The 19,358-nt window shown below is 39.6% G+C and overlaps 1 protein-coding gene and 1 pseudogene across 1 annotated transcript in view; both read left to right on the top strand.

Moving 5' to 3' along the window:
• The first annotated feature begins 1,645 nt into the window (after positions 1–1,645).
• LOC140741013 (U6atac minor spliceosomal RNA) lies at positions 1,646–1,764 on the top strand (annotated as a pseudogene).
• Positions 1,765–1,864: 100 nt separating this feature from the next.
• Positions 1,865–19,358, top strand: part of LOC140740756 (ataxin-1-like) — a 28,464-nt gene continuing 10,970 nt past the window's right edge. The window contains exons 1-2 of the mRNA XM_073070248.1: positions 1,865–2,006; positions 17,579–17,652. The gene's annotated coding sequence lies outside the window, so the exon portion shown is untranslated. The remainder of the gene's footprint in view (positions 2,007–17,578; positions 17,653–19,358) is intronic.

Raw genomic sequence — 19,358 nt, 5'->3', positions numbered from 1 at the left:
GGCCAAATCAAAAGTAGTGACAAATTGGCATATAGGAGCGAGTTTGAAAATCTAATTGAATGGTGCTGCAGCATCAGCAAAACCAAAGAGCTGAGTATCAGCTACAGAAGGAAGAAGCAAAAGGTCCATCAGCCATTAGGGGATTGGAAGCGGAGAGGGTCAGTAACTTCAAATTCTTGGGTATCATCATTTCAGAGGATCCATCCTGAGACCAGCATGCAAGCGGCATTACAAAGAAGGGACAACAGTGCCTCCAGTTTGCACAGACTCAGCATGTCACCTGACAAATATCTATAGATCCATAATGGACAGCATCCCGACTGGATGCCTCACAACCTAGTATGGAAACACCTATGCCCAAGAACAGAAAGGCCTACAGAAGTAGTGGATACAGCCCAGTCCATCACAGGAAAAACCCACTCCACGATCGAGCACATCTCCAGGGAGCACTGCCACAAGAAAGCAACGTCCATCATCAAGGACTCCCACCATCCAGGATATGCTCTCTTCTTGCTGCTACCATCAGGAAGAAGGTACAGGAGCCTCAGGACTCACACCACCAGGTTCAGGAACAGACAACTGATTACACAACCTATGGATTCATTTTCAAGTAATCTGCAGCTCACGTTCTCATGTATTGATGGATGTATGTGTTTATCTGTGAGGCCTCTGTTGATCAGGGTTGACCATGGATGTTGCGTCCTAGCTATCTTCACAGTCAATACACAAGTCAAGGCAGTACGATATGAAGAGCAAGCTGCTGCCCATGCAACGATTCCCCCTTTCCACAAACCCGATGAATCCAAAGGAACGGCAGAGACCAATACAATTTGGCACTAGTGGCATCCCAGAGTTGCCAGTTAACCTTGAACTTAACAAAAGACTGTCTTAGGGACTCCAGCTCCGTATTTTCCATGGGTTAATTCCCGACGTCTTCTTCTTGACAAGTTGTCAACAATGGCTGACGAGTCCTATCTGCCTGTTTATTTATCTATTTCGTGTGTTTGCACACATTATTTTCTTTTGCAGATTAGTTGTTGTTAGTCCTTCTTGGTCTGCAGTTTTTATCAATTCTATTGTATTTCTTTGTTCTACTGTGAATGCCTGCAAGAAAATAATTCCCAGGATAGTATATGGTGGCACACCGTATACGTACTTTGATAATAAATTTACTGAACTTCAGAAGAAGGGAAATGTAGAATGTAGAAAAGGCCTTTGACACAGTGGCAACAGGAAAGATAAAATGATCCTGTTGATCTCTGCACGAATAGTGGCGATGGAGTTACTAAAAATACATGCTAATGCTTAATTTTCAATGAAAAGATGTACCTAAGAAACGATGGATGAAGTCTGAATGTATCTGCAAAAAGGAGTTAATGTGCAGTAAATGCTATAAATGTGAGGTGTGAGCTGGCTGATTTGTTTTTCAAATTGTTGAATATAGTGGAATATGGAAGAAGGTAAGGACTGGGGAGCCCTATCTTTGTTCTGGGTGAGAATAGGAATGTGATGCACCAGAGATGGTTGAAGAACCTGTATTATGAAACCACAATACGCATTCTCCAGCATCCCCAAAGTTCTCCCGCGGTTCATACTGCATGTTGACCATGACCACGGGCTTCGATACTACGAGTAGTCTTTACCAGTGTTGTATGAAAGGGGAGAAGGTTAACACTCCCCTTGATAAGGATGGAAGGGGCTCTAGTGGCCTTACAACACACAGATGATTAAGGCATTGCCATCTACTTCGTGGCATCTAACGGTACAGCCAGAAGGCGCAGGTTAATGCAGTCTGCCCATACTGTTGGGGGCGCTGCAGGTGGAAAAGTGCCGACTCTGCTTTCCAATGTCGGATGACGGCATCAGTCTGCGCCTCGGTGTTTGTCGATGTAAAGTTTTTTTCTTGAGTTTCTAATTGCAGGCGAAAGAAAATTAAAGGCTCGACGGCTGAGAGGGAGAAACCAATGAATTCACGGAGGCTGTTAGAATCAGGATGAGATTTGCAGGTAAAGAAGAAGTTCAGCTAAAAAAAAAATCACTCCGACGGTCTGTTCGATGAAGTTTAAAAATCTGAAAGTGGGATCTAATTTCCTGCTGGGCCTGTCGGTGGTGTAACTTTAAGATTTAGGAAATGCTTCACGTTCGGTCAGGTATAGTGTGTGACTTTCAAAATAAACACAAGAAACTTTACAGATAAAGATATCGGTTTGAAGTTGGTGTGTTTTTGTTGCAAAACAATTTCATTTGAGCATAAAATTAAAACATCAATAATAATGCCTTGATGTTGTGGTAACTTGACGAGAATATAGTCCCGAGTGCAAAACTAAGATGGCAATTAACGGGATTTCTGGCCTGTGCTGAAATGGCTTTTGGTAAAGATAACGGAATTTGCTTCTGAAGTAGTAAGAACATATTTTCCCAGATTTGCACTATTGACGGATATGTATACGTGCATTGAAGGCTTATCCAATGTTAGTAGACAGTTTCTGAAATTATCAACTCTCAACACCTTCAGCTACATACAGAGAATTGTTTAAATAAAGGAAATACTTCCCCGCTATATTTAATATTTACGTTAAACTTATCATAGAGTTTAACTGTTGAGGTAATGGGTAAGATTAACTTGTTGAGGATCAGAGACAAGAGCTTTGGTTCGCACTCTCTATCTCTGAAGCAACAATAGAGGGATGTACTGACATTTTTTTTCTGATTCTGCATTGTTAACTTTGAGATCTGCTAAAGCTGCCAACATACAAATAGCAGGATTAGAGCCCTTGACCCTTCACATTTAGAAAGCCATTCCATAAGATCATAGCTGATCTGAATCTCAACTTCACGTCCCTGGCATCGTTTCACCCTAATTTATCAAGAATCTGACAACCTTATAAATAGTCAAGAACTCTTCTCCCACTGCCTTCCCAAATGTTTGTGATTCTTTGACTGAGATATAACTTGCCTCATCTTTGTTCTAAGTAGGCAAACTCATATGTTTCAAACAGTGACTCCTAGTTTCCAGAGAAGACATCCTTGCTTGCATCCACTCTACTAAGATCCTTTGGTATCTGTATTTGGTTTAGCTGGTAATCAAATGAGTTTCTGTGGGCAGCACTTGCAATTGAGACATGAAAATCACTGTGCGCTGCAGGCTCTGAACTGTGTTGGAAATGTTAAAGATTCTGCTCCAGGTAGAAGTGGATCTAATGAGTAAAATAGTGGGTTCTGCAAACAGATTGTAATGATGTTTTGGGCTCGTGTTGTAGCATCATCCAGCTTTGCCTCCCACCATTTCTACCAGTCTATTTTACTTCTAATTGGTTACACTATTAGCCACCATTAAGTATTGGTTGAGAAATTTTCTGCAGTTTACTAACAGAATCTACTATAGAATATGTTCCTTGGCCATTGGGGTAATTCCTCTCTCTTACCAGTACAGTATATAACGTTCAGGTCACTTGTAGGCTAAGTGCTATCTTTCATCTTGTAGTAAATAACGATGTTTGATAATTATTGGTGTGTATATGGTGGCTTGTTTTAGTACTACGTGGCTGTATTTTTTTTTCCAACTATAACGTAACTCATCCCACCCTTGCCGCAGCTATCAACTAAATAGTTTCACTTCTCCTGAAGCACTGGCTAGTCTTTTTACCCTTCTAAAAATTTAGGCACATTTAAGTTAAAACTCTGCTTTTCATCACCTATATTTCACTCTGTATTATCTGATTCACCCAGGTTCACCTGCACCCTGCCCCCCCCCCCGTTCTACTCTACCTGATATCACATCCCCCATTCTACTCTATACCCTACCCTCCCCTATATCCCAGCTTCTTTCCCTTTGCCCACCTGCTCCATTTGTCCATCACAAGTGCACCCTCCAATGTTCACATTTGTCCACCTCACCTTCGTTGCTCAATGCTCCATCTTTGTTTTCTATCAGACTCTATCATCTGTAGCCCTTTCTGTCTCTACGTATCTCCTCCCAGACTTTGTTGCTATTTCCACCCTTCCCTCCTCCACATGACTTTATCTCCCAATCATTCCACCTCATCTGCATCCAGCCTGCCAGCTCTCGCCAACACCTCCACCTTACTTCTTTACAACCTTCTTGAGGTTCTTTCCTCTCTCTCTATTCTTTTCGTCTTGACAGAGTCGCAACCCAAGACATCAGCAGTCCATTTCCATCTATAGATGCTAGTTGACCTGCTGAATTGATCTGGCAGTTCATTTTTATTTATTTATCTAACCTTGTCTTGAACATTAAGATCACCTACGATTCTGAAAATGCTCTTCAATCAATCATGCAATCTCTTCTAAGCCTCTTGCATTTAAACTTTTAATTGTGTGCCCATGCTCCGAATTCCCATGTCACTGCGAGCAATCCATTTTCATCTCTTTGCTAGTATCTGTTCTTGGGATATCTTCAAACATAGCCACACTCCATTGTTGGCCCTTCACGAGTTCTTTGGGGCCAGATCAGGTATTAGTGCCAGCAAATACAACATCTGCAGAGAGAGAAACAGCTTATATTTTAGGTTGATGGCTTTTAGAATTGTTTCCACAGTTCCTGTTTATATAATTTCAGATTTCCGGCATCAGCGGGAATTTGGACTTCAGCTTGTGACAGTTGTTAACCTTCCTTAATAACTTTATTATAATGCTATTGTGTTGCCTCAAAGTTTTTCCTGATGCAAATTTCAAATGTTTTCAATGACTGTGTTTCCTCACATTCAGCAGCATCTATACTGTGCCTTCTCTTATTATCTCACTATCCCTTAACTTTTCCATTACACACTCCTATTTCGTATTTAAAGTATAATTTGCCAAAATATATGCTTCTCATATGGTGCCAAATTTCATCTGTCTTTTTTTCCTGTTCCATCATCGTATGTCTTGCTGTGTGATTAGGTTCCCAGAATTAGCTGCTATATAATTTTGGTGGTATCTGCAGACTTTATATCCCACTTGGTTCTGCATTCAAATTCTGGTTAGACATGGAGAATAGGGGTGATCCTAGAATGATAATAATCCTTTCTGACAACTCTGAGAAATTGTTGCTAATACTCTCCTTTCGTTTTGACTATAGTTTTACTCTTGCTGAAATTTCCCTCATTCAGTAATCCTTTGCTAATTTGTTAAAAGGTATCTGAGCACAACATTTAGTACAGTCTCTCGCAATAGCTTTTAGCTCTTTAAAAAGAACTAGTGTCATTTATGGCCTTTTCTGAAATACATTTTGGTTGCTTTTAATTATCTCAGCCTGACTTGCTGAGTTCTTCCAACATTTTGTGGGTGTTGCTCAAGATTTGCAGCACCTGCAGCATCCCTTCTGTATATAATGATCTTTTAATTTTGGATTTCAGGTATTTTACCTATAAAGATTAACAAATTTCTTTGTCATTATTAAATTAAAAGCCTTTAATTATCTATGTTGTCTCAGTGTCCCTATGAGGTTGGCAGCTCTTCAAGTCCTTTACTGCCTCAGTTGAACTATTTACCTAATTTTATCAGAAATCCTCATTTATTTGTTACTTCCTGCCACCTTTACCTCCTTTAGTTCAGTTATTTTCTCTTATACGGTCCTTCTGTTTTTGATAACAAAAAAAAGACCACAATATAAAGAAAAATTATAGCTCAAGGAGGGATAATTTCTTTTTAATTTTTTATAATGCTAGAAAAATCTTGTAGATTTTGTTACGCAATTTGTTTCCTAGTTCACTGTATATTTATGGAGCTCTTCATATACACTTTAAGTGATGGTTGAAGGGGTTTGAAGTTGTCAAAATACTTGCAGAGAAATGGGAAACTAAGCTTTTCGGGCTTACTTTAATACTGGAAAAGTTTCACTGGACTGCGATGGTAACTAAATATGAAATGACAATTGAAGAAGAGCTGTTAGTTTAAGTCAGGCTTTTGCGCCATCAGAAAATTAGCAACTATACCAACTGTGGAATATAAAATAGTGCACCATAAGAATCCATTTTGTTAAGTAGAATCTGTGGAGGCAAAAGGTGTAAGTCAGAGTTGCTGATCCTGACTGAGAGGCAACAGGGAAAATTGCCAATATGTAGCAGTACATGTTGGGGGTGGAATGGGGATGGTACAGAGGCTAGAACTGAGTGGAGGAGGAGCGGATGGGTGGCGTATCTGATTGCATGACCTTTTAACCCTCCTTTGCACTCCTCCATTGCTATGAACAGGCTGAACGTAAATTGGAAGAGCAAGACCTCATTCTGCTTGAGTAGCACACAGTTTAATAATAGTATGAATGTTGAATGTTCCAATTTCAGGTAACATATCCTGATGCTCTTCTCCCCCACACACTCATCTATATGCTTAGTTTTCTTCTATCTTTATTCATTCCTGCCATCACCTCACTCACCCAGGTTTCATTTATCAATCATCCCCTCTCCATGTGGCTCCATCTCTCACCAACCAGCCTCAGTGCTTTCTCTCCATCCCCCAACTGGTCCCTTCTGCCTATCAAACTGTATCCCATCTTCTGTTCACTGTTGTATACTGGACTTTTCTGTTCCCTCTCATTTATGATGCAATCCAGAACATTGACCTGTACCTTTTCAAGACTTAAGATCAAGATTGTTCAATGTCATTTCCCATACACAATTGTAAAGGAGAATGAAATAATTGCTATTCTTGATCCTATACACCACAACAAAAATCACTGAACATAAGGAACACATGACGTTTCTGGCCCTTTTCTGGCACCTTTCTCTAAATATGTCCTTGATGGTGCCAGTGATGTGTTGACTACCCGTTGTATATTCCTCCTGTCTGCCACAGTGCAGTTTCTGTACCAAGCAGTGATGCAGCTTGTCAGGATGCTCTCTGTACGTATCTGTAGAATCATGTGAATATGGATGTGCAAAGTCCAGCTCTTTTCAGCCTCCTCAGAAAGCAGAGGCATTGGTGAGCTTTCTTGACGGTGTATGATGTATTCTGGGACCGTGAGAGGTTGTGTGTGATGTGAACTCCCAGGAGTTTGACTCTGTTTGCAGTTTCCACTGCTGTGCCACTGATGTAAAGTGGTGTGAGTTCTCCTGAAGTCGATAATTTTTATCTTGTTGACGTTAAAGAAGAGGTCATTTCCCTGGCACCAGGCCTCAAGCTCTTCCTCCTCCTCTCTGCTGTCTCATCGTTGTCAGTGATGAGCCCCACACTGTCGTGTCATCAGCAAACCTGCCTCAAGTGATGCTGCTTAACCTACTGTGTTCTTACAGCTTTCTGTTTTCCTGATTTGCATTCTGCAATCTCTTTGGCCTTCATACCTTTAATAGTTTCATCTAAGTCATTTATATAAATAGTGAAAAAGAAGTTCAAGCCCCATCACTTGTGGCACACTACTTGTTACATCTTTTCAACTAGGCAAACAAGACACGACTGGGTTTATTTAGTTTCCTTTTAGCTACCTGATCTATCATCCATGCCAATACTATATACAATAACCTGCACAATTTTTATAAAATGGCTTCTGGAAATTTAAATATGGTACTAATATACAGTTTTATCCTTATCAATGACACATTTTACTGCTTCAAACAATACCAATAATTTCCTTTCACAAAGTCATATTGACTTTGCTTGAATATTTCAAATTTTTATGTGCTCTTCTACGGCATTTTTGATAATGTTAACATTTCCTCTCTGACAGATGTTAACTGACCTATAGATGATTCTTTCCTTAAGAAAATGGAAAGTTGAAGCTAAGGGTAGCACAGCTATTCTTGTTTACAACTAAATAAAGACTAAATGAAATTAAATAAATGAATAAAATCCTTGTGGCAGTATCACAAAATATGCAGTTTCTAATTAAATTATGTTGTGGAAATCTTAATGGTTTTACTGCTAGGCAGAGAGTGGCTTTTCTGTACATTGGGTATGCGGTGGAATTTCTGGTTTCCTTGCCAACCAGCAGCAACATGATCTCAGTTAGACGATCCATGATAGAGGCAGACAAATTGCATGTAGGTCTAAATAGCTTCCAGCCTAGAGATTGCTATCCAAATTGTTGATGTCTTCTTTGCTTTAATTATTATATTTGTGTGAAATTCTTTGCTTACAGGAGTGAAACTTAATAAAGGAAATTGGAAAAAACAATGTTCTCAACACTGAGAAGTTGTGGGTGCAGAGCAGTAACCAGTGCTTTGCTTATACACTAAGAATCATGTTCCTCTGTTTCTCATTTTGAATGCTTGTTTTATTAAAGAGGGTAAAATAAGTGAGAAGAAGGTTTAGCATGCTGTGCAGCTGATGTAGCGAAAAGTGCCCTTTTTGCCACCTGCACACACAAAACGCTGGAGGAACTTGGCAGGCCAGGCAGCGTCTATGGAAATGAATCCAGTCAACGTTTCGGCCCAAGACCCTTCAGCAGTCCTCCTGAGTTCCTCCAGCATTTTGTGTGTGTTGCTTGGATTTCCAGCATCTGCAGATGTTATCTTGCTTGTTTCTCTTTGCAACCTGCACAGGTTTCTTTGAATAGTGAGATTAAGGCAACGGCAGATTAATTCCTGGTGGAATGAAAACCCTTTGTCTAAACTTATATGTGGGGCCAATGAGGATGATTTGTATCCAACCTAGGTGTTGCTGTTGCATTGCTCCAGGGTCTCGGCTTTGATCCTGATATTGGGCACTGTCTGAGTAGAAATTTGCATGTTCTCCCACGTTTCTGAATAGGCTTGCCCTCAATGCTACTGTTTACTTCCAAGACATGCCGGTAAATTAATTAGCTACTTACAAGGGCATTGTTGAAGAAGAGTTTGTGGAATATGTCAGGGTTTGCTTTTTATAGTCTATTCAGGACAGGAAAGTTTAGTTTTGATGTGATGTAATGAGGACGGATTAATGAGGGACCTTCTGGTTAAAGAGTTCCCTGAGGGTACTGACCACAATATGAAAGAATTCAAAGTGCAGTTTGATAATGAACACTGTCAGTCCATAATCAGCTTGTCAATTTACACAAGAATAATGGTAATTGTTTGAGGGAAGAATTGCTAAATGGAGTGAATAATCAGCATGGGATTAAGAGACGGGTAAGTAGAGGAACACTGGGAGATACTCAACCAGCTAGAGTTCATCCCAATCAAAAAGGAGGACTCTTTCAGAAAGAGGCATGCTTAACAAAGGAGAAAGGGCAATGTTAAATTGGAGAGTATGGTATACAGAAGTGGTAAAGACTGGTAGTAGACTAGTCTTGGAACTTATAGGATCCGGCAGCAGAATATCTAAAAGCTCATAAGAAAGGAGAAAATTAATTTTGCGAGAAAACTTGCATGTAGTATAAAAACAAACTGTAAGAGATATACCAATAGGGACCCGGAAGCCCAGGTAACGTGGAGCCTCGAGAAAACAAGGCTGGTGAATTAATAACGCAAGCAAACAAAGAAAGTGCAATATGTTGAATAATATATTTTACTTGACTCTTCACCATGGAACACATTCCAATGATCCTGAAAATATCAGACAAGCTAACTTCAAATAACATGCTAAAACTTTTTTAAATCCTCATTATAACGGATAAAGTATTGAGAAAGTCAAAGTGTGGTGGGAGACTAAAGGCAGACAAATTAGCCTGGACCCAGTGGACTAGGGTTTTAAAGGGAGTGGCTGCAGAGATGGTTGATCCATTGCTTCAATTTTTTGATAACTTGCTCAACTCTGGGAGGATGCTAGAAGAAAAGAAGCCAATTTATTTATTTATTGAGAGGCAGTGTGGAACAGCCCCTTTCGGCCCTTCAAGTCACAATGACCAATTAACCTACCAACTGTGCGTCTTTGGACTGGTAGAGGAAACCAGAGCACCCAGAAGAAACCCATACAGTCACGAGTAAATGTATAAACTTCTTACAAGCAACGGCAGGAGGTGATTCTCTTGTTCAGAAAAGAAGAAAGGCAGAAGTTGGGGAACTACAGGCCATTTAAATAGCTAATATTGGCAAGATATTAGAATCGTGAAGAATAGGAGCTGGAGCTAATCATTTAGGACAGCTGAATGTAATCCTAACCGATGTGCGTTTTTGAAAGTTAGTTGTTCATTATTTCATTAACGACTTAGAGGAAGGAACAGTATGTAAAGTTTCCAAATTTGCACATGATATAAAATAAGTAGAAGAGCATATTGTAATTTTGAGGCTGTGAATCTGCAATGGGATAGAGATAAATTGAGTGAGTGGGCAAAAGGCTGGCATGTAGTGTTTATTGTGGACAAGTGTGATGTCAGAGTTTCATTTGGGGAAGTCTTCAAGTCAAGTCAAGTCACTTTTATTGTCATTTCGACCATAACTGCTGGTACAGTGCATAGTGAAAATGAGACGACGTTTTTTCAGGACCATGGTGTTACATGACACAGTACAAAAACTAGACTGAACTACGTAAATAACAACACAGAAAAAAACTACACTAGAGTACAGACCTACCCAGGACTGCATAAATTGCACAAAACAGTGCAGGCATTACAATAAATAATAAACAGGACAATAGGGCTGTAAGGTGTCAGTCCAGGCTCTAGGTATTGAGGAGTCTGATAGCTTGAGGGAAGAAACTGTTACACAATCTGGTCGTGAGAGCCCGAATGCTTCAGTGCCTTTTCCCAGATGGCAGGAGGGAGAAGAGTTTGTATGAGGGGTGCGTGGGGTCCTTCATAATGCTGTTTGCTTTGCGGATGCAGTGTGTAGTGTAAATGTCCGTGATGGCGGGAAGAGAGACACCGATGATCTTCTCAGCTGACCTCACTATACGCAGCAGGGTCTTGCAATCCGAGATGGTGCAATTTCCAAACCAGGCAGTGATGCAGCTGCTCAGAATGCTCTCAGTACAACCCCTGTAGAATGTGATGAAGATGGGGGGTGGGAGATGGACTTTCCTCAGCCTTCACAGAAAGTAGAGACGCTACTGGGCTTTCTTTACTATGGAGCTGGTGTTGAGGGACCAGGTGAGATTCTCTGCCAGGTGAACAGCAAGAAAATTCAGTAAGAGAAATCAAAGGCAGATTTTTATCCAAATGGAGAGGGACTGCGAGTGAGTGAAGTACAGAGGGAACTCGGTGTTCTAGTGCATGAATCACAAAGTAAACTCGTAGGCTGCTCCAACGCATAGTTACAAAAGCAAGCGGCCTTTTAGATTTGCATTGAGGGATTGGAGTTAAAAGGAAGGGAGGTTTTCTTTTATTTGTTCAGGGTTCTGGTATGGCCTCACTTTAAATACTAAGAAGAGTTTTGGTCCCATTGCCTTAAAAAAAGAAATCACGACCATGGGAGAGCCATCAAACTAATTCCTAGGATGATGCGGTTTCCTGCAAAGAGCAACTAGATAGTTGGGGCCTGTATTGCTTTAACTTTAGAAGAATAGGCAATGACATTATTCCACCATAAAAAGGTCTTGAGGGGCTTGTCAAAATAGATACTGAGATATTTTCATTGGTAGGAAAACTACAGATGGTCTGGTCAGTTCATAATGAAGTATGTTGAAATTTGTATTCACAGTAGGTGTTCATCTCTGGAATTCTGTCCTTTGGTGGTGCTTGAAGCTGCATCATTGTAAGTATTTCAAGAAGAGGTAGATAAATATTTGATAAATCAAGGAATAGAGAGGTGTGTATAAATGGCACAGAACAGGTTGTGAACTCAGCATAGATCAGCCATGATCATTTTAAATAGTGGAACAAGCTTAGGCTGGATGGGCTAAATCACCATCACCTGTGTCATAAAAAATATGTGGGAACATAAATGACTTGTTACTCTGAGGATGAGTGAAGAATAAATTACAGAGCAAGTAAGTTTTATTTTGCATTTCTCTTGCAGGACTTGTGATCACTTGAATCTAAGTCTTAGTCTTAGTTATATAAGAACAGAGAGACAATGAGAGTGTGATAGAATTTTCATGAAATTAGTTGGCTACTGTAAATTGCCTCTTCCTTGTACCTATAATTTAATTTTTAAACATATAATATGTTTATATGTGTTAAAATTATCTTTATTCCATTTTAAGACAATTTTAACCAACCCTTGATACACCAACTATATCCTTGGTCATGGGTATTTTAAGATATTTTTGACTTCTGACTTAGACCTTAGACAAGAAATGCATACAGTGGATTCTGGTTAATTGGGGCAAGTCTTAAAAGAACAGAAAAGAATCAAGAAAGTAGCAGGGGTTCCCTTTGCTCATTTGGGACAGGAGACTTGCTGAACAGTTTCTAACTAGCATCAGTAGCGTGCACTTTGTGGCCATTAGACATTACATCATACTTAGAGTGAACTGTTTTTAAATAGCATCATTTGCACGTGTTTGTGTTCAAAAAGCAGTGATTTTTGTCACTGATAGTTGGCGAGTAGTAAGCAATAAGGCAATTCAGAACTGGTTTGCTCACTGAGGCTTCAAGCAATCAGGCTTGGAGATGCCAGAAACTGCCGGAAGTGAAGATGAAACTATTTCACTACTTCAGCAAGTTAGGAACTATGAAGAATTTGAAGGTATTTATAATCATCTTGAATGTTTCAATGAAAATGAAGATTTGGAGGATGCAGTCGTTCGAAAGCATTGTCTGAAAGCAGTCCATTATCTGCACTAAGTGTCTGTGCTAACTTTGTTCCTTTACAGTCAATCAAAAGAACACAGAAATGTGCACTGGATCAGTTCTTCAGTCAATAAGGCTATATCCACACTAGACCAGATAATTTTGAAAATACCGGTTTCACGTAAAAACGATAGGCGTCCACACTATGCGTTTTTAAAAATATCTCTATCCATATTGAAACGGAAATTTCGGCGAATCTCCTCCGAGGACACATCTACCGAAAACAAGTGACATGTTTGGTGTCGAATCTCACCGTAAAAGTGCGCGTTTGTGTAGTTACAGACTAGAAAAACTTAAACCAACGGACAGCTGTTGGCTTTCGCGCAGGAGAACTTAAAAGTAAAAAAAAAACAAATACTGGAGCATACGGAGGCAACCGACAGGGAGTTCACGGACAGATTGATCCGGCTGACGAACATTGAAAAACTGATTAACTCTGTTGCATTAATAAAGCCCTTTGTTAAATGTATAAAACATGTCTGCATCAGTGTTATCTTGTATTTCCATACAATGTTACATTAGGCTGTTACACATCTATTGTCAGAGAAGTACTTGCATAAATAGGTAAACCACCTTCATACGAGCAAGGACAGAAAACAGGGCAAAGTGAGTATACTTACTTATTCAGTAAGTTATGGGTCAAAGTATTTGGTGAGTAATATTTCTAACGAAACTGGCGTCTGAAATTGTTAGGTTGCATTCTAGAAAACAATGAAATAGCGTGCTGCCGTCTGAGAGTGAATTCAGAAGTCTCCAGTTACCCCGTCCACACTGATCCAGCCAATCCGGCGTTTTCAAAAATACACAGTTTGGAGAGCGTTTCTGAAAAGCTCCGGTTTTGGGGGACGAAAACACCGTTTTAGTGTGGACGAAGGGTAAAAATGAAGAGAAAAAGCTTTGGTTACGGATTTATCTGGTGTAGTGTGGATGTAGCCTAAGTATTAGGAACTAATATACAGTTTTATAGTAATGTAGTGGTAGTGTTCTAATTTGTTCTGTATTTAATTTAAATACATTATTTGTTACTCAGTTAAATGGCAGTTTGTCATTTTTATACCTTTTCAACTATTTCCATGAAACTTCAGCTAATTAGGGCCAAAATGTATGAGTCCTGATGTGTCCCAGTTAACTGATATCCACTGTATTTTCCAGTCTCTCTTTTGTGAAGATATTCAACACACCTTTGATGAATTAGATGAATAACAAAGCAACTCTATAATACACTTGAACATTACAAAAATTGCATTCAGGATTATATCACACAACTCCCATCTTTTTTTCATGAAAGTAGGAAAACTAAGAGCCGTATTCCTGGTTTATTGAGGATGTTCGATAGTTGTGGCAAGGCTTGAATACTATCACCTCTTTAAAAAGTTAAATCAAGTGACATAGGCGATGGCAGGGCTTTGCTTCCAAGTGAGTTCAATGTTTTCTTTGACCGTCAAAACATGAAGGAACCAATACAAACTCCCGCATCCCCTGATGATCATATGATTTTGGTCTCTGAGGCTGATGTGCGAACAGCCTTCAGAAGGGAGAACCCATGAAAAGCAACCAGCCTAAAAGGGGTACCTGGCCAGTACTAAAGACCTGTGCTGACAAACTGGCTGGTGTGTTCATCGAGATCTTTAACCTCCCGCTTCGGCAGTGTGTGGTACCCACCTGCTTCAAGCAGGCTTCAGTTATTCTGGTGCCCAAGAAGAGCGTGTGACCTACCTCAATGGCTACTGACCAATAGAACTTACATCCATAGTAATGAAGTGTTTTGAAAGGTTGGTGATGAAACATATCAACTTCTGCCTGAGAAGCGATTTAGATTCACACTAATTTGCCTACCAGAGCAACAGGTCCAGAGCAGATGCCATCTCGGTGACTCTTCACTCAACCCTGGAACATCTGGGCAGCAGGATGCTCTTTATCAACTACAGATCAGCATTCAATACCATCATCCCCTCAACTCTAATCAATAAACTCCAAGACCTTGGCCTCAATACCTCCTTGTGCAATTGGATCCTCACTTGCAGACCCCCGTCAGTTCGGATTGGTAACAACATCTTCATAATCTCCATCAGCACAGATATACCATGAGGCTGTGTGCTTAGCCCCCCGCTCTACTCACTTTACACTTATGGCTGTGTGGCTAAGCACAGCTCCAATGCCATAATCAAGTTTGCAAATGACACCACTGTTGTGGGCCGAATCAAAGGAGGTGACAATTCAGCATATAGGAGGGAGATTGTAAATCTAGCTGAGCGCTGTGACAATAACAGACTCTTACTTATTTATTTATTATTTTTATTTTTATTTTTTATCTTATATATTATGTATTGCATTGAATTGTTGCTGCTAAGATAACAAATTTCATGACACATGCCGGTGATATTAAACCTGATTCTGATTCTTACTCAATGTCAGCAAGACCAAGGAATTTATTATTGAGGAGGGAACTGGAGGTCCATGAACCAATCCTCATCAGAGGGTCAGCACATTTAAATTCTTCAGTGTTACCATTTCAGAGGGTCTGTTCTGGGCCCAGTGCGTAAGTGCAGTTATGAAGAAAGCACAGCAGCACCTTTACTTCCTTAGGATTTTACAAATATTTGGCACGACATTTAAAACTTTGGTGAACTTCTTTGTGTGGAGGAGAGTGTATTGACTGGTTGCTTCACAGCCTGGTATGGAAACACCAATGCACTTCAACAGAACATCCTTCAAAAAGTAGTGGACATGGTCTAGTCCATCACAGATAAAGCTCTCCCAACCACTGAGCACTGAGCAAAAATCTGCAAGAAATGCTGTCCTCCTGTTGCAGGAAAGAAGCATCCATCGTCAGGGACCCCCGCCACCCAGGAAATGCTGTTGTTTCGATGCTGCCATCAGGAGGGAGGTACAGGAGCCTCAGGACTCACACCACCAGGTTCAGGAACAGTTACTACCCCTCAACCATCAGGCTCTTGAACAAAGGAGATAACTTCACTTGCCCCATCATTGAAATGACTTGAACAAAGCAGAAATGTCACTCAACTTCACTTGCCCATCATTGAAATGTTCCCACAAACTTTTAAGAATCAAAATCAGGCTTCTTATCACTGACGAATGTTGTGAATTTGGTGCTTTGCAGAAAATCTTTCATACTTTTAGACTTGACTGTGCCACTAAGCACTTGACTTGTCTCCTTCACTCCACCTAATTAAATAAGAGCTCATCCAAAATCCATGCCTAAACTGAGTTCTAGTCACCCATTGTCCCTGTATTTCGTGGCCTACTTTGGCTCCCAGTTGAATGACGTCTCCATTTCTAAAATTTTTGTTTTCAAATTACTCGTGGCTTTACTTTTCTCTACCTAGGTTTTTTTTTCCCAGCCATGCAGCTCTGCTAGAAATCTCTACTTTTTGTTTCTGGTCTATCATCTGTGAAATTAATTTTTCTACTTTTGTCAATCATGCTATCAGCTACCTTGGTTGTTCATTCTATAGTTCCTTCCAAAACGTATTTGACTTTATACCACTTCTTCATCTTCCAAGATGCTGCTGACAACCTATCACTTTGAGCATTTGCCTTGCAGGGCAAATGTAGAGACATTCCATTAGTAGAAATCTCTTGTGCTTTCACCCATCCTGGCAAATGATTCTCTCTGAAGAGTTTGTTTTCTTTCAAAGCAGTGGTTGACCTTCTTTCTACCACTCTTTCAGACAATGTGTTCCAGAATGTAATTGCTGAATTTAAAGATGATTTTCCTATAAACCTTTGTATTATTTGGCAAATGTTTAAATGTGTGTTCCTTGGTCCTTATCATCTGCCTCTCTTGCTTTTTCCTGCACACCTTAAACAAATCCCCTCCCGACATTCTTTTCTCCAAGAAGAATACTCTAGTTGTGTCTTTTTTTCAGTCTTATAGCTGAAATCACTAATGTCTGGAACAATTCTGTGAATCTTATCTTCAGTCTGTCTCGGACTGTTACATTCTTTCTAAAATGTGGCAATCAAAATTGGATTCAAATCCTCTCTATAACATTCCAATGAAGTGTTTAATGACCTATTTCTACATTAAAGGTGCTATATAAATGTTTTTGTCCTGCAAATTACATTCCCTTCTACCAATAGAACTGCAGCCATCATTCCTTCACTTAATATTAATTTCTGAATATTACGTTAGTGTATGAAAGCAATTGTATGCTTGTAAATCAAATTAAATTTTGCAAATAGACTATTATGTTCTGCTGAAATAATTTAACATGGTATAAATTAAATACACTCAGTGGCCACTTTATTAGGTACATCTGCTTGTTAATACAAATATCTAATCAGCCAATCATGTGGCAACAACTCAATTCATAAAAGCATGCAGACATGGTCAAGAGATTCAGTTGTTGTTTAAACATTAGTATGGGGAAGGAATGTGATCTAAGTGACATTGACCATAGAATGACATGGTGCCAGACAGGGTGGTTTGAGTATTTCAGCACAACAGTCTCTAATTTATAGAGAATGGTGTGAGAAACAAAAAATATTCAGTGACGGCAGCTTTGTGGGCGAAAACCCCTTGTATAATGAAGGAGGTCGGAAGAGGATGGCTAGACTGGTTCAAGGTGACAGGAAGCTGCCAGTAATTCAGATAGTCATGTGTTACAGCAGTGGTGTGCAGAAGAGCTTCTCTGAATGCACAACACATCATATCTGGAAGTGGATGAGCTACAGCAACAGAAGACCACAGATATACACTCGGTGTATGTTCATGGTCTGTACCTAATAAAGTGGTCACTGAGTGTACGTTGATTTAGTTTTCCTTTAGGTTTATGGTAGAAGCTGTTTTGTGGATTCTACTTCAGTTGATAGAATTATTTACATAATTTAAATATTAAACAATTGAAGGTTAATTATGTGAGGTTGTTCATCCTATTATTTTTTTTAATATAATCTAAAACTAGGAATTAGATGTGATATCCTTTATATCAAACCATGTTTGGGTTTAATTTTTATTTCTCTGCCCTCAAGGTGAAAGATGCCAAAGCTGGAAAACGCAACGTTTCTGCGCTTTGAGCACTCAATGTTCTCATTCACTTTCACAGGTAAGTTGTAACTCTTTATATGCTGTGTATCTTTGTAGGGCAAACTCAGGTTTCTGACCTGCATTGTTCTAAACTAGTTCCTCTGAAAAGCATTTTTAATAGCAGGTGGGAAAATGTGAGGAAATTAGTCTCTGGCTGAATGTAATGCATGTGTATAAAACTTCAATCCTATTCTCCTGGGCACCTGAAATAAATGGAATAATCTTACAATCTCTTCGACCCAGAAATGAGCTTCAGACAAGGTTTCTATCTTTGTAACATTAGCTGACTCTATTCATGCTGTCAAACCTCTTCTAGACTGGACTGTGTAAATTGAGTCCAGGCCAGTGTCTCTTAATCAATTCTCCATATGCTTGTGGTCAGCCAGAAATATACTGCCATGTTACCGGTCATATTCACACACCACCCTGAAGCTTGTGGACCTTCATTAGATTCCAGATAAGTAATAACTCAGTCTTAAAATTTTCATTTTAAATTATAGTTGTTTCACCTCCCCATTTTCCTCCTTTTGAACCTGTGATCTACGTGAAACACTTGTTCTAGTTATAAGATCTTCCCCAAATTTAATCATTGCTTCATTTGCATTCCCATCTTCGGTACTAAACCCCCCCCCAACCCCCACAGCACTAAAAACCCCTCCATCTTTTTCTTCTCCATTTAAGATGCAGCATAAAGCACACAAATAGAGGTCATCTATTGCCATATGAAAATATTAGCAGAGCAATCAGTTTTAATTTGATAATAGTCCAAGATCAATTTGGAACATTTTTACCACTTGACAGGCACTGCAAACTGTTTGTAGAAAATATTGGAAAATAGATTTAATTTGCAATATATAATTCTATTAACATGTTAATATGGTTTTTTTAAATCATAAAATTAAGTTATTTTCATTAATTTTTGATATTTTTACACATTGATGGCACTGTAATGTGCATCATACTTGCACTATCAAAGATATCTACCCTTCCTCATCTGTAGCAATTACAGCCAATTGCTGCAGTTGGTTATAGCTAAAATGGTAACTTTCTTACACCCGAAACACTAACTTGTGCCTTTTGTCTGTGCACATGTTGTTTGGCCTGCTGATGCTCTTTTGCTGGTGGGGGTGGGGTTGTTGCCAATGCTTGTGCGTGGGGGGGCTTTGGGGTTCTAACGTTTAACTGTCATTCATTCTTTGGGGCACTCCCCTGTTTCTGTGGATGTTTGCAAAGAAAAAGAATTTCAGGATTTATATTGTATACATATCTCTGACATTAAATGTATCTATTGAAACCTGCTAAATTCTTCCAGCGTTCTATTTTTGGTCCCAATTCCAGGTGAGGTTGAGGAAACAGCTAGGCTGCATTAGGACTTAGACAGATTAAGAGAATGGGCAAGAGAGTTGCAAATTAAATACAATGATGAAAGATGCATGGTCATGCACTTTGGTAGTAGAAATTAATGTGCAGACTATTTACTAAACAGGAAGAAAATGCAAAAATCTGAGAAGCAAAGGAGCTTGGGAATCCATGTGCAGAACACCTTAAAGGATAATGTGAGTTGGTAGTGAGGAAGGCAAATACTATGTTAACATTTTTTTCCAAGAGGTCTTGAATACAACAGTAGGGATGTGATGCTGAGGCTTTATAAGGCACTGGTGAGGCCTCACCTTGAGTATTGTGAATAGTTTTGGGCCCCTCATCTAAGAAAGGATGTGCTGGCAT

This window comes from Hemitrygon akajei, chromosome 17, assembly GCF_048418815.1.
Source record: "Hemitrygon akajei chromosome 17, sHemAka1.3, whole genome shotgun sequence".
In the NCBI taxonomy this organism is placed as follows: Eukaryota; Metazoa; Chordata; class Chondrichthyes; order Myliobatiformes; family Dasyatidae; genus Hemitrygon; species Hemitrygon akajei.
This window is presented reverse-complemented; position numbering and strand designations above follow the sequence as displayed.